Genomic DNA, 12,850 nt, shown 5'->3' on the forward strand with positions numbered 1-12,850 from the left:
TCTTTGAATCTGTACCCAATAGAACACTTGAATTAATTTGGACATATTTTAGGGGTATTTTGTGGAAAAAATAGTTTTTTGCCAAAATTGAAATTATAAGAACTATATTCAAGATGACAACTTTCTTGTCAGTTTGAATGATAAATTTTGAAGGTGCTTGCTTGAAACTTTCACAGTATTATCTAGATGTACTTTTTCATTGATTTCTAAAAAGATTTCAATGAAATATTGCTAAGGCATTCGAGGCACTTTGTTTATTTTTGAGTTCTTTCAGCCCAGCCATTTTGTGCTTGTTTAAATTTCTTATAGTTGATCTTTCCTTTACAATGAATTTATAATGCAAGTGTATTATCAGGTATATCATTAATGTCTAAATCACACTGAGAAGTAAGTATTAACGACAAACCAATAAAATTTACCATTAAAGGCTGCGTTTAGACCAGCCTGGCATTTTTAATTACTTGTAGTATTCTTTTGAATTCTATTGTTCCGCGCAATTGTTCGGTTTGTCAAATGCCTAATGATGCCAGCGTGTTGGCATTTCGTTGGCATTTCAAATGCCATTTTGAGCAAAGGAATCCCCTTTTCTGGCATTTCAAATCAAACAAAGGAACCAAAACAAAGAGAAAAAATGACATTTTTGATTTTTTAAAGTATTTGCACGTTTTTTATTCAGTTCTTGAATTCAGTTCAAATTTGCAAGATTTGCCATAGGCTAGCCCTACGGCAAAATGTTTCAGTCTTAATGACTGCAGTTTTTGAGAAATTCCATGCTTTTCATTTGTTTGATCTGTCAAAGTTGAACTTGAGGGAATCACCTTTTCAGTAATGACTCTAAAAAGACGATTCCTTAAATGCCATGACGGAAAATACAATGGAAAAACTATTAAAATCGAATCCCTCGTGAGCAAATGCCAAATTACAAATGTCAGTTGGTCTAAACGCAGCCAAAGATGCTACATTACTGATCTCTTGATCAAAAAATAGTCATCAAATATGACAGAGATAGAACAACAGAAGTTCAGATGTTATCATTCCAGCCGCGGCTTTCTTATACTATGGTACTTCTACCCACTGAAGAATTTTATCATCGGTGGTAGAATCACATCCCCCTTCTCACAGACCCACTGGGAACCCTTCCCACTGGAAAAATTGGCTATAATATCGTCCCCAGTGGAAAATCCTCCTCCAATTTTTGTCTCCACTGATAATTGGTCCAGCGTGCAGCAGAATGGACCTTTAAAAAGCAACTGATCGAAAAGATTTTGTCTTTGTCGGGGCCTGTGCGCGCAATAAATTAACAAGTCCAGGCTAAACCAACCGCCGATCTAGAATTTTTGCCCCGCCTACACGCACGATGTTTGACCTATGTTTTGGATTGAATTGGTAGTAGAGTCAAATTTCCCAGTTAGATTAAAGGGTTGTTTTAGGTAGGGTCAGGTAGGGTTAGGGCTAGGGTTGGGGATGGGAGTTAACCCCTGGTTAGGGTTTTAGCCCCCCGGGTAGAATTTGGAGTAAATACCATGTTTATAACCAACTTTGGACTCCTTAATGCAGTTGTGACTCGATGGCCGAGTGGTTAAGGCGCTGGCGTTCTAATCATAGGTGCTTTGTTTATAGTGGGTTCGAATCCCATCAGCGGCAAAAGTTTCGAAATTGCGGGAAATGCATCAAAAACTTTCAAAACTTAACAATACAAAGAAAGTGTCAAAGAATAGAAGCTCAGAGTGGAGGATGGGAAGGAAATTTTTTTGCGTTACTTAAGGAACCCGGTACGAACGACATTCGGTTATTGCCACGTCAGCTGGACCTTCACGCCGCTCCGGCTTCTTGTAATCAAATAAACCAATCCTCGCTGCAAAACTTTATTCTATTTTTCCCATCCCCACTGAATTTCCTGACTTGAAAACAAAACAGTGGAAATCCCCGGCCGTAAAAAATATGGGAGTATCAATCCCGATTGAGTTTCAGTCCGTTATTTTTACCCCCACTGGCTTCAAATATCCTACCGGGTCTGTGAGAAAGGGTGTAATTACCGTAAAATTTCAGTCCCACCGTGAAATTGACTTTCATTTCATCCCCCTTTGAAAATTAACGGAAAGAAATTACACTCCTAAACTGGGGTTTTTCAGCCTGAAACAAAAAAACTTCTATCAATTATGGATTTCTTTCGAGTAATTTTCATCCCCACTGGGAAAAAGTTGCACCGGGGCTGTGAGACAGAGGTGTCCCTACGTACGTAATTTTAGCTCTACCTTTGTGCTAGTTCCATGTGCCTTACGGTGGGGGACAAGGTCAAATATCAAAAGCCGTCTCCCAGATTGATGTATTTCACAGACTAACTATTATAGTAGTTCGTTGTATTATATAACTTCAGATTTGAATTTCAATTTGTGCCAGAGAGAAGGAAGAAGCCTGCTTTCAAATTTCTTCTTTCTTCTCGCATACCCGGTAGGATTTTTTCCGCTATTGAGTATAAAAATAACGGACTTAAACTCGATGGGTATAGATATTCCCATGTATTTTTTACGACTAGGGATTTGAATTCAATTGTTTTCGAGTCAGAAAATTCAGTGGAGATGGAAAAGATTTTATTTGATTTATCTACAACGGAGACGAAGATTGGAGTATAATTTCCCACTGGGACGATACCTTGGCAAATTTTTCCATTGCCTCATTTAGCAATTGTTCTTATAAGAAAACATCTAACATGGGGGGAAATGGGTGTGTCTTTTATATAAAATGAAATACGACGGGTGATAAAGAAGTTACACCAAAAATAGAAAATAGAGAGTTTAAAGTGAGATTTAAAAAAATAAAGGAGAAATTAAATCTTTATCTGACCCAACAAAGTTTGATAAGATCTTAAAAACTGAGGGGAGGGTGTAAAATTTGTTGGAGAAAAGAGTATTATGGGAGATAAATGATCTCCATTCGTCTAAAAGTTTTTTAATTCTAGGGTGGGGCCATGAATAATCAGAGAACTGAGATTAATCCGGGGGGGGACACTCAAGGTAAATCACCTACAGTACGTGTGGTCCTTTTACCAAGCTTCCCAAAATGCAAAAGGTTCAAAATGAGCAAAGATGAGAAAAAGTGCAGTCTAAGGGTGTAAAATTTGGAAAACTTATCCATATTTTGCCTCAAATTTTTCCAAAATTTTCAAGAAGAAAGAAAACTGATTAGAAAAAATTAAGTCTGTAGAGGAAGTCTGTAGAGAGATATTTCAAACCCTATCACCAATATGATACAAGAGAGAATATATTAAAAATCAAATATGGTAAAACTTTCATGACTAGAAGAAGTAATTTAAAGCAAAAACTCAGTAAAACGTAGTTTTCGCTAGGAATGACCCGCAGAGCAGACTTTCTCGATCATGAATTCTGCAATGATTTTGTCGCCTGAAGTCGTTATAGCGTTAAATCTAACTAAAGTACTTTAAATTTTCAAATTTCGGAATAAGACATTGATTAGATTTTTTTGTTTCCCCGATTAAACCCGCGAAGGGACTTGGAATACGTCTTACATGGCTTTCTTCTTACCCAGCACGCGAAAGTTCTGATGGGCTAGAGGGAAAACGAAATTATTTTTCTCCGCGCGTTGATAGAAAATACAGTAACTATATTAAAAGGAAAGCTTCAATTCAAAGATTTTCAAAACAAAAACATGCAACAAATGCGCTATATTCTGCGTCCTTTTCTTCTCGATCGGGAAAAACAACAACAAGATTTTTCTGGCGAGTATCTCCGCTTCGTGGAGCAACAAAAGCCCCTCCGAGGCAATCAGTCGACCAAGAGTTCCTTATATTCACAGGGAATGAGATTTTTCGAAGAATTTAGTTAGGTCATCCTATTCTGTTGTAAAAGTTTATCTTGAGTACTTACGAATGAGAAACCCTTCATGCGTTCCATATGTATGAATTATATGCAATTTGATTTCGATTTTGATTTTTTTTTAATTTTTCAGCTACGGGATTCTAGCGTAACAGACCCTTTGGGCCCCTCCCACTGGAAATGATTTAGTTTCAAGATAATGCATCCTTTCACTGGAAATTTTGGCCAAAGATATCATGCTAGTGGAAAATTATACTAGTGGGGTCGTTATGGATGGTTATGCCTCAGGGAAAATTCCCCTAAAATCCCACTGGTGGAACATCCCTTTTTTGGGACATTTCTTTTTTTCGAAGGCAAAACCCTAAGGGCGAAATTTTTTGAAAATTTCAAACTCATTTTCAGACATTATCAAGTATACCATTCGAAAGCTCTCGAAAAACTATATATAAGACTTTTAAACGGGTATAGCCGATGTCATTAACTAACTCAAGATAATTAACGCAGAAGATGCTATTTATGGTCAATTTTGACCAAAGTGTGGCGAAAAGTGGAATTGCACATGAAATATCTCGAGTTAGGTAAGGAAATCAGCTATAACCGTTTAAAAGTCTTCTATATAGTTTTTCGAGAGCTTTCGAACTGGAAATAAGTTTGAAATCTAAAAAAAATTTCGCCCTTATGATTTTGCCTGGGGAAAATAGAAATGTCCCAAAAAAGGGATGTTCCACCAGTGGGATTTCAGGGGAATTTTTCCTGAGGTATGAGCATCCTATAGAGAAGGTCTGGAGAAAGTTTCAGCTAGATCTTATTTTTTTCCTACAAACAGCCTGTATTTTTGTAACACGACCACACTATACCCAATTTTGTCCCCGTTGAAATTAATCAGATTAAAAAAATCCTCAGTGCAAATATTGTGCTGTTATTTTCTATGAAAATTGAATTGAAAACAATGAAATATTGAAATCCCCAGCCGTAAAATAAGATGGCAATATCCCTATCGAGTTTCTTTCCGTTATTTTTACCTATACTGGCTGAAGAACTCCTACTGGCACTGGTCAAAAAAACTTATCAAGACCTTACAAGATATCGTAAGATTCTACAAGTTCTTACAAGGTGGCAAGATCTTACGAGATCTTACTAAGATCTTATAAGAAATGCGCAAGATCTTACAAGATTTTGAAGGAAGTTAAGTTCTTACGAGATCTTATGTAATTTCTTGCAAAGATCTTGTAAGATCTTAAGGTTTGCAAGAAATGAAAATCTTGTAAGAACTTACAAGTCACTCCTAAATTTCAAAAAGAAAAATTTACAAATTTTCACCTCAATGAAGTATATAAAGCTTTAACTTACAAGTTCTTACAAAAACTTACACGATTCTTGAATTCTCGTACTTGTAAGAACTTACAAGACCTAACCTTGCAATTACTTATAAGTTATAGCTTATTAAATCTTGCAGGAACTTGTAAGATTTTAAGATCCACAAGAAACGAAAAATTTTTATATTTCAAGTTATACCAATATTTCAATTAAGTATACCAAAGCTTTAAAGTTCTTACAATTTCTTACAAAAACTTACAAGATTTTTTAATTCAAGAATCTTGTAAGATTTTAAGCAGTTTGATCTATTTTCATGCCAAACATTTTCGCCAATATAAAGTTTCCTGCAGTTTTGTGACCTAATTCTCGATAGCGTCGACCTTTTAAGGCATCTTTTACAGCTATTTGAGCTTTAATAAAGCAATTTTTTAGGTCTGCCACGCCAAAGTTACAAGGAACTACCCCTCTGGCGCAGGGTGAACTTTTGGTCTTGGATTTTCTTCCTCGCAGACCCGTAAGAAGTCTTTTTAAATTTCAAATCGAGGTTGTGCCAATCATGGTTTGAGAAGCCTTATACTTCAACACAAGCTTGAAAGAGGTGGAGCGGTAGTACAAGCAGAGGACGCAAATTCCCATATTAGACCCGTATTTCATGGAAGAAAATGTTTGGAAAAACAATAACGCGAGCGAAGCGAGCGCGAAATTTTCGAAATTTTTCGCCTTTTGTGACTGAAAAACAGCCTTAATACGCTATTGTTAGTCAAGTCTGCCTTGTTTGGTCGTACATAATTTTTTTGAAAATCTTTGATTTTATTTAACACTGACCGTTTGTTGGCAAAAATCTGGTACGGTGATCGATGTAACTGCCGTACCCGGTGCGGCGTTCCAAGAGTTTAGCCAAAGAGGAAACTTTTAAAATTTAGAATATCTAGATTTGAAAACGCATCATGTGCATTATCTATGAGAATTATTTTTCAATTGCTTGATGCTGCATGTATACAACATGTTTTAAAACTACCTGAACTATCTACTTTTGCAAATTATTGAAGGGGTAAAAATCCTCTAAGTCTCTAAGTTTAACGCGGTATCATTTTTTGTATTGTATTGTAGTAACAATATAAGTGACTACGTAGAGACGACCATTACTAAACGCTGACGGAGAAAATCTTCTCTAGACTCTTTTGTTTTGGCTAACGATGCTCTCGTTGGATGCAGTATTTGCATCACAAAAATTGTCATTAAAAATGAAAAATACGCCCTCACAAAAATAACAAAAATATTAGTTTGGATATCTTTGAGAATTTTAATGTCATAAATTCGATTATTTTGAATGACTTTTACCATGACAATAAGTTAATACAGGGATATGTTATAGCGGAGCTGGATAGCGCACATTTTAAAAAGCCTTGGTCGTGTTCACACGACAGACCTTCCTTAATAAAAATGTAGTTAGGAGAATCTTTTGTTGACTACAATACAGAACGTGTATTTAACAAAGAGTCGAACGCGTAGTATTGTAATTTTTAATCGATCTTCCTTAATTAAGAGTCGTAAGCTCTATTGTCTTAAGGGTAGGGTAGAGGCTTCCCTAAGTATTACTTCACCCATTTATATCAACAAATGAGTCTAGTTAGTGCTATTTCTATCTATCCTAAACTAAGGGTCGATCAGACAACACTCATTTAAGGATTTTTTTGTATCTTTTTGTTTCTTTAATTTGCATTTGCGATTTGTTATGTCATTCACCCAGATCAGGGGTATATTTTCTACTTTTTTTTTACTTTTTTGTAAACGTTGTTTTCCTTTGCTTTTCATTTGTTGTCAAAATGTTTGACTCTTTTGTCTTTCTACACTACAGGTCGTGATGCTGTATCATAACATAAACTCCACGAAACCATTTCTCGTCAATTAAATCAAGGGTAAGGTAAGGGAATTATCTGCTTGCTATATATGTAGGTATTTCAAGTTTTTTTTTGAGCAATGAAATGTTTTTGGCAAAGCTTTCTTCTCAATTTTTGACTATTCTGAGATATGATTAAAATGAGTATCCTTGTTTGTGAATGAATGATGGAGCAATATAAATCAGATTTGTTTATTTTTATACAGGTTAAATGACTTTATCAAGCACTGAAACTGTACAACTCTCTGCACCATAAGAAAAAATCCAGATAGCCTACACTATATGATCTTACAGACAAAACGAGAAAGGTATTTATCACAGAATTCAATTAAATGTTTTCAACTATTCCTAGTCCATTTGCTTTACAAGGCAACCTTTTCTCTCCAAACCAGAGATCAAATGTATATAAAGTGATTTTACTAAGCTGTTGTTTTATAGCCAATGTTTTGTTAATTTCCCGGAGGGGGAGGGGGCACTTGGTCAAAATTGGGTATGGGGACGTTCTGTTGGGCAGGGTCCCTTTTTTTATACTCTGAAGATATCTAACAGGGTGCAAAATTTTCTAATTTTCAAGATGAGTTTCTGATAGGGTCGATTATTTTGATTATTTTGGACAATTTTCAGGGTGGAAATGAGAAAATTTAAAAAAATTTGGGCATACTTTTATTATTTTTTGCCACTCCAGGGTGAAAATGGGAGATCTTTTAATTTTTTGTTCTGACAGGGTTCCAATTTTGCCAAAAGTTCACATCTGACAGGATCAACTTTTCAAACTCCAGTGGTACTTCCTCGTCGGCCGTCAAGGTCAGAGCCCTTGGGTTAATTTCGTGATAAGATTCATATTTACTTTTGATAGTTTGACCATATTATTATCGATTTTCAATTTTTCTTCAGGGAACACCATGAACTGACACGATTTTTGAAGAAAGCTGATTGACTTATGATCCTCAAATCGAGTTATTAGGCAAGTGACGGTTACTGATTTCTTTGATGTTTTGAGTGTTTGTTTGCTAAAAGTTGCTTGAAATAGGATACTGATCTTGGAATTTTATTAAAGAAAGTTTGACCAAAGTTTAACTTATTTGACTAATACTCTTAAGTTTTTGCCCTCATTTTGCCCTCATATATTGTATACATAGCATTTGTATTTTTTCTGTATTTTTTTTACCTTGTAATTTAGATTATTTAAATATTAAATTTACTTTATCTTATTTAATATGAATTTTTAGTTCTTCTAAAGATGAAATAGATCAGTAACATGAAATGTAAACTAAAAAGGAACCTTTGTGTCTTCCTTCCTTTTTAGTTCTATTTTGATACATCGAAACTTAACATTTGCAATTCGGAAATCTTTTAAACTTGATGTTTCATCCTTGTGTAAAGATAATAATTATGAACATATTCCTTTGGGAATTGTTTTAAACTTGACATTACATTCCATGGAAAGTTAGTAAATGTAATATTTCCCTTGTTGAAAACTTCTAAACTTGAAATTTCATCATATGTAAATCATTAGTAAATATGATAATTCCATGTGTCAGGAAATGTCTGAATAGGAATTCTCCATCTTTACATTTCGTAGGAAATGTGGTCTTTCAAAACGTATGAAATATATAGAAAATGTTAAATTTCCTATATATTTCCTACATTAGAAATCTATGATTTCGCCAAGTGATTTATAGAAGCACAAGGTCAGTGATGAAAAGTGGTATCCATCTAACGCACATCGGTATTTCTAAGTTCATTTACGTTATTTGGATGTCATAGACGTTAGATGGACGTTGTTTTGGCGTTAAGTACTGATTGGGTATTATTCTCCTATGCTATCAAATGACCAAAGTACCAATAAATTACGATTCCAGGCCATCTAGACACAGAAACTTTTTTACAACTCCAATTTCAATGTCATGTTAGAACTTATATCGCGTATTTTCACGAAAATTTAAGAAATCGGAGCATCTTCCAACTAGGGATTGCCTTTATATATATTTTTTAACTTAGCTTTTCCATTTTATGGTCTATACAAAGTGATATCGCAGTAACGGATTGGAATATTTCTGAAAGAATTTTAATTATATTTAGTATGAATTCAAAACGGTATTTTTATTGTTTAGAAAAAACGTTCACAAAGAATTAAAGCTTTTTACATTTATTTTAAACGCAATGACAAGACCACCCATCCAGCAAGCCGGAGAAGTCTATTCTGTGAACAGTCTTACCTTGAAGTCCACGGTGGACATCAGAGCAGATCAAGAATGAGATGTAACACTGATGGGGCAGATGGTTCGGTCCAGAGGCGAATATGCTAAAGATGAAAAGGGTGTTTGGCACCACTTAACAAAGAGTTCATCCTCAGCTCCACTGATGATCACATCGATTTGAAAAATAAACAGACACAACTCATGGGAAACGGATTATGACGAGGAATACAAATGCACAGCTGCCTACACCGAGACTATGTCTTTGGGACATGCCGAACGTTCTATGAACCAAAAAAAATTATTGTATGGGAGGAACCAAAGCAAAACACCACAGATATTGACAGTTTTGGGGTCCACGAGGTGAAGAGGTCGGGTGACTACATTCTCGTTGAAGACCCTTTTGATCGCAGGAGCCGTATAAAGAGAGTATGATGAGGGCCGATTAATACAACTCGACAACGGAATCGTACCAAACGTTACGGAAGGCTTATACGAGAAGTTACGTTGGGGACTCAAGTATTTTAGCAAGAAGATCTGTGATAACACCCTGGCCCCGATGCTTGAAGCTCACCTTTCTTCAACAATTATGAACAAAAAGAACGTCATGACCTCATGATGAGGGAGTGGGCACCTATCTGCTTCATACAGAACGAGATGACCAGGGTACACCAATGGATGATTTCAACTTTTCCTACTTCTTCTGGGAAGTGGATTAATCAAGAAGCAGGAGTCACCATTTCACCTGCTGGTGATGCGCTGAAAGTCGGAAGATGTATGAGAGTATCTAATTACCACATCTTCCTTAACCGAACATACAATAGCACTTGTTATTTCGATTTCCCCGTCATTACAGTACGCGAGAAAGGAATCAGTTTCTTGAGACTGGTGGACTGTCAAATTGTTTCCGTCAACGCTTGCATAAACTGCACCAAAAGGCCTCAACGCACATTTATCAAGAAGTCAGAGGGAGTCTTCTACCAAGTCGACCACGAAGGGGATGTCACACTAATCAAGCTGAAGACCGACACTACAAAGGAGCCGCATAAGTTGAAGCTAAGAAAACTGAGAGGTTTCGACGAAAAGATATTGAAAAAGATTCCCGACCATCTCGAACCTTATACCATGCTCCAAATGTTCTCCTACGTTCATGACGCCATCAAAAAAGTAAAAAATATCCAAGCTAATGTTGGAGAGGGAAGTTTCCTCCTCAGAGTAAGAAGGGCCTTAGGTGCCCTGATAAAAGAGAACACAGAAAGCACGTCATCCATCATTAGCAGCATCGGCAGTGGGATAAAAGACGTACTAAATGGAGTTGGAGACTGCGATGCAGTTGAGAAGAGCACTACAGGAATTAGAAGGATGTTCGGAGGAGTGGAGTGGGTGACATCATAAAATGGGCAATGATAATGTTATTGGTTGCTCTAGTTGCCTACATGAACAGAGCTGCGTTGATGAAAGCCATGAAAAGGTGCTACTACAACAAGAAAGAATCAATCTCCGACCCGAACGAATCACACAAAAATTCACAGGGTGCTGATAATGAGAACCGACCGCTCGCACCAACAGAACTAGTAACGCTTCATGAGGCTTCAAAGCTTTATGAAGTTCCACGCCCAGCTACCCCAACGAGAACACCAAGACCGAGAGAAACAAGAATGCACTTCACAGATGGAAGACCGACGACGTGTAGCTCACGTCGCTCCAGTAGGATTTCCATCGTTCGACATCGCTCTGGAAAGTTTATTGCTGATGACGCTACTTGTGACGTTGAAATCTTTGTCGATAAAAGACTGTTAAAATATAGTGAAAAAATCGATACAGGAACCTCGATCACGATCATGAAAGATACTCTTCTGGAAGGCTTGGACATCACCCCATCCTTAGAGCCGACAGCCAAGGATTTGAGGAGCCTCACGGACGAAAAAATTGAATGTATTGGCAGCGTTACCGTTCCCGTGTCGATAGGGGTTGACACGTGAACGCAAAAAGTCTACGTAGCGAAAGGCATCTTCCACAATTTTCTGTTAGGAACGGACTTCCTTCACCGCGTTGAAGCCATTCTGGATTTCGAACGGCAGAAAATCAACGTTAGATCCGCGATAATGGTAATGGCCTATGAAATGCCACGTGCTATTCCCATCCGTTGTAGGCCATTTGTCTACAACAAAAATGTGAAGCGATGCGTAGTTGCTATCATTAGCGTCTTGATTGCGCTAATGATTTTAGGTTACTATCTCCTAGTCATGATGTTTTCAACTCCCGTACAGGAAACCCGCAAAAACATCAAATACAGTGCAGACAACTCGAACTTTACAACCAACCCACACCCCAAGGTCGAAACAGCCTTTCGTACCCTCGAAAGCTGGGACGGAATCACAACTACGACAAAAACCTCAACTCGGCCGTCGGGGTACACTACAGATGCTCAGATGGAGGAATATTCAAACCACCCATACCTAGGTAGTTTTTGTTTGGAATTGAAAATCCGAATGGAAAAAGTACTATCTAATTGGTCCGAAAGCATCTACGTGATGGAAATGGCAATTCCAGAGCAGCTGAATGAAATTCTCCCCTTGGGGAAACTGAAAGTCTTGTGGTCGGACAAGCGGTTTGTGGACGCAACGACGCGACAACCGATAACGATGAAGTGCGGAACGCGAGTATGGAAGCCCGACGAAAAGAACTTAAATGACTAACGAAACACTTAAATTTTTTATTTTAAATGTATTTTTTTGGTAACTGGTTAACTGACGTATTAATAAAGACAATCAACGGTAAAATTTAAGCTATAATTGTTACATTCCGGTGGAAAATGCCATTTGGGGCCAAATATTTGGGGACCCCGGCTGTTGTCATGGTGAAAAAACTGTAGAACAATCTAAATTATTTAAGAGCTATCGAGCTATGAAGAGAATATTTCGATTTTGAAATCAGTTGCGCTTAAAATAAAGTCTTGGCCGGCAGTGTGGCTCGACCAAGCAGAAGAAATAGTTGATAAAGATGGCATGCCGGATTTAAACCCAGGGATGGAAAAGACTGCGGAGTTGGGGATCTCCGCAGAGCGAAATAAAACCCAACTCACAACAAACCGTGGTGAGCGGCGCCTCCGGACGCGGATTTCTTATGAACTTTTTGTATATATTTATTTGAATTTTATTGTTGGTATCGTGTTTTAATATAGATTACTTATATTGAACTAAATTCGTGTCCACTCTGTTGAACTATGACCCAGGAACTACAACGGGTACCAACCTGTTTCCTTGCCTTCTAGCGGTAAGTCAGGCCGATATCCGGGAAAAAGTTTTAAATATAAATTTTGTTGTCATTAGCTCAGGTATGATAAGCTTCGAGCAACACGACAGCATTACATATTTTATATTTGTGTGGTTAGTAAATGCACCAATAAAGTGATATGAATCTTACAATTAGAGTTGCTCATTAAACATCACTACACACAACAACAATAAATAATACAGGCAACACAGACAGGTATGATCTTCATTTTTATAAGTAGAATTATTTGTTGATATTTGATTAAGTTGTGTTGTAAGACAGATTATCATTTACTTACTATTTCACAGAAGAATTTATAGCAGGGG

The 12,850-nt window shown here is 37.0% G+C and overlaps 1 protein-coding gene and 1 long non-coding RNA gene across 3 annotated transcripts in view; both read left to right on the top strand.

The window, feature by feature from the left end:
• LOC136808574 (all trans-polyprenyl-diphosphate synthase PDSS1-like) overlaps positions 1–12,850 on the top strand; it is a 176,056-nt gene that overhangs the window by 12,405 nt on the left and 150,801 nt on the right. The gene's annotated exons all lie outside the window — the stretch shown is intronic.
• Positions 6,461–8,044, top strand: LOC136808560 (uncharacterized). 2 transcript variants are annotated; one of them, XR_010846904.1, is made up of 4 exons: positions 6,461–6,907; positions 7,009–7,074; positions 7,257–7,358; positions 7,945–8,044. It is a non-coding gene; the product is annotated as an uncharacterized lncRNA (long non-coding RNA). The 2 variants fall into 2 exon arrangements; XR_010846903.1 differs by lacking the exon at positions 6,461–6,907 and having other exon boundaries at positions 6,916–7,074.

The sequence above is a fragment of the Clytia hemisphaerica genome, unplaced genomic scaffold (genome assembly GCF_902728285.1).
Source record: "Clytia hemisphaerica strain Z4C2 unplaced genomic scaffold, Clytia hemisphaerica genome assembly, whole genome shotgun sequence".
Taxonomy (NCBI): Eukaryota; Metazoa; Cnidaria; class Hydrozoa; order Leptothecata; family Clytiidae; genus Clytia; species Clytia hemisphaerica.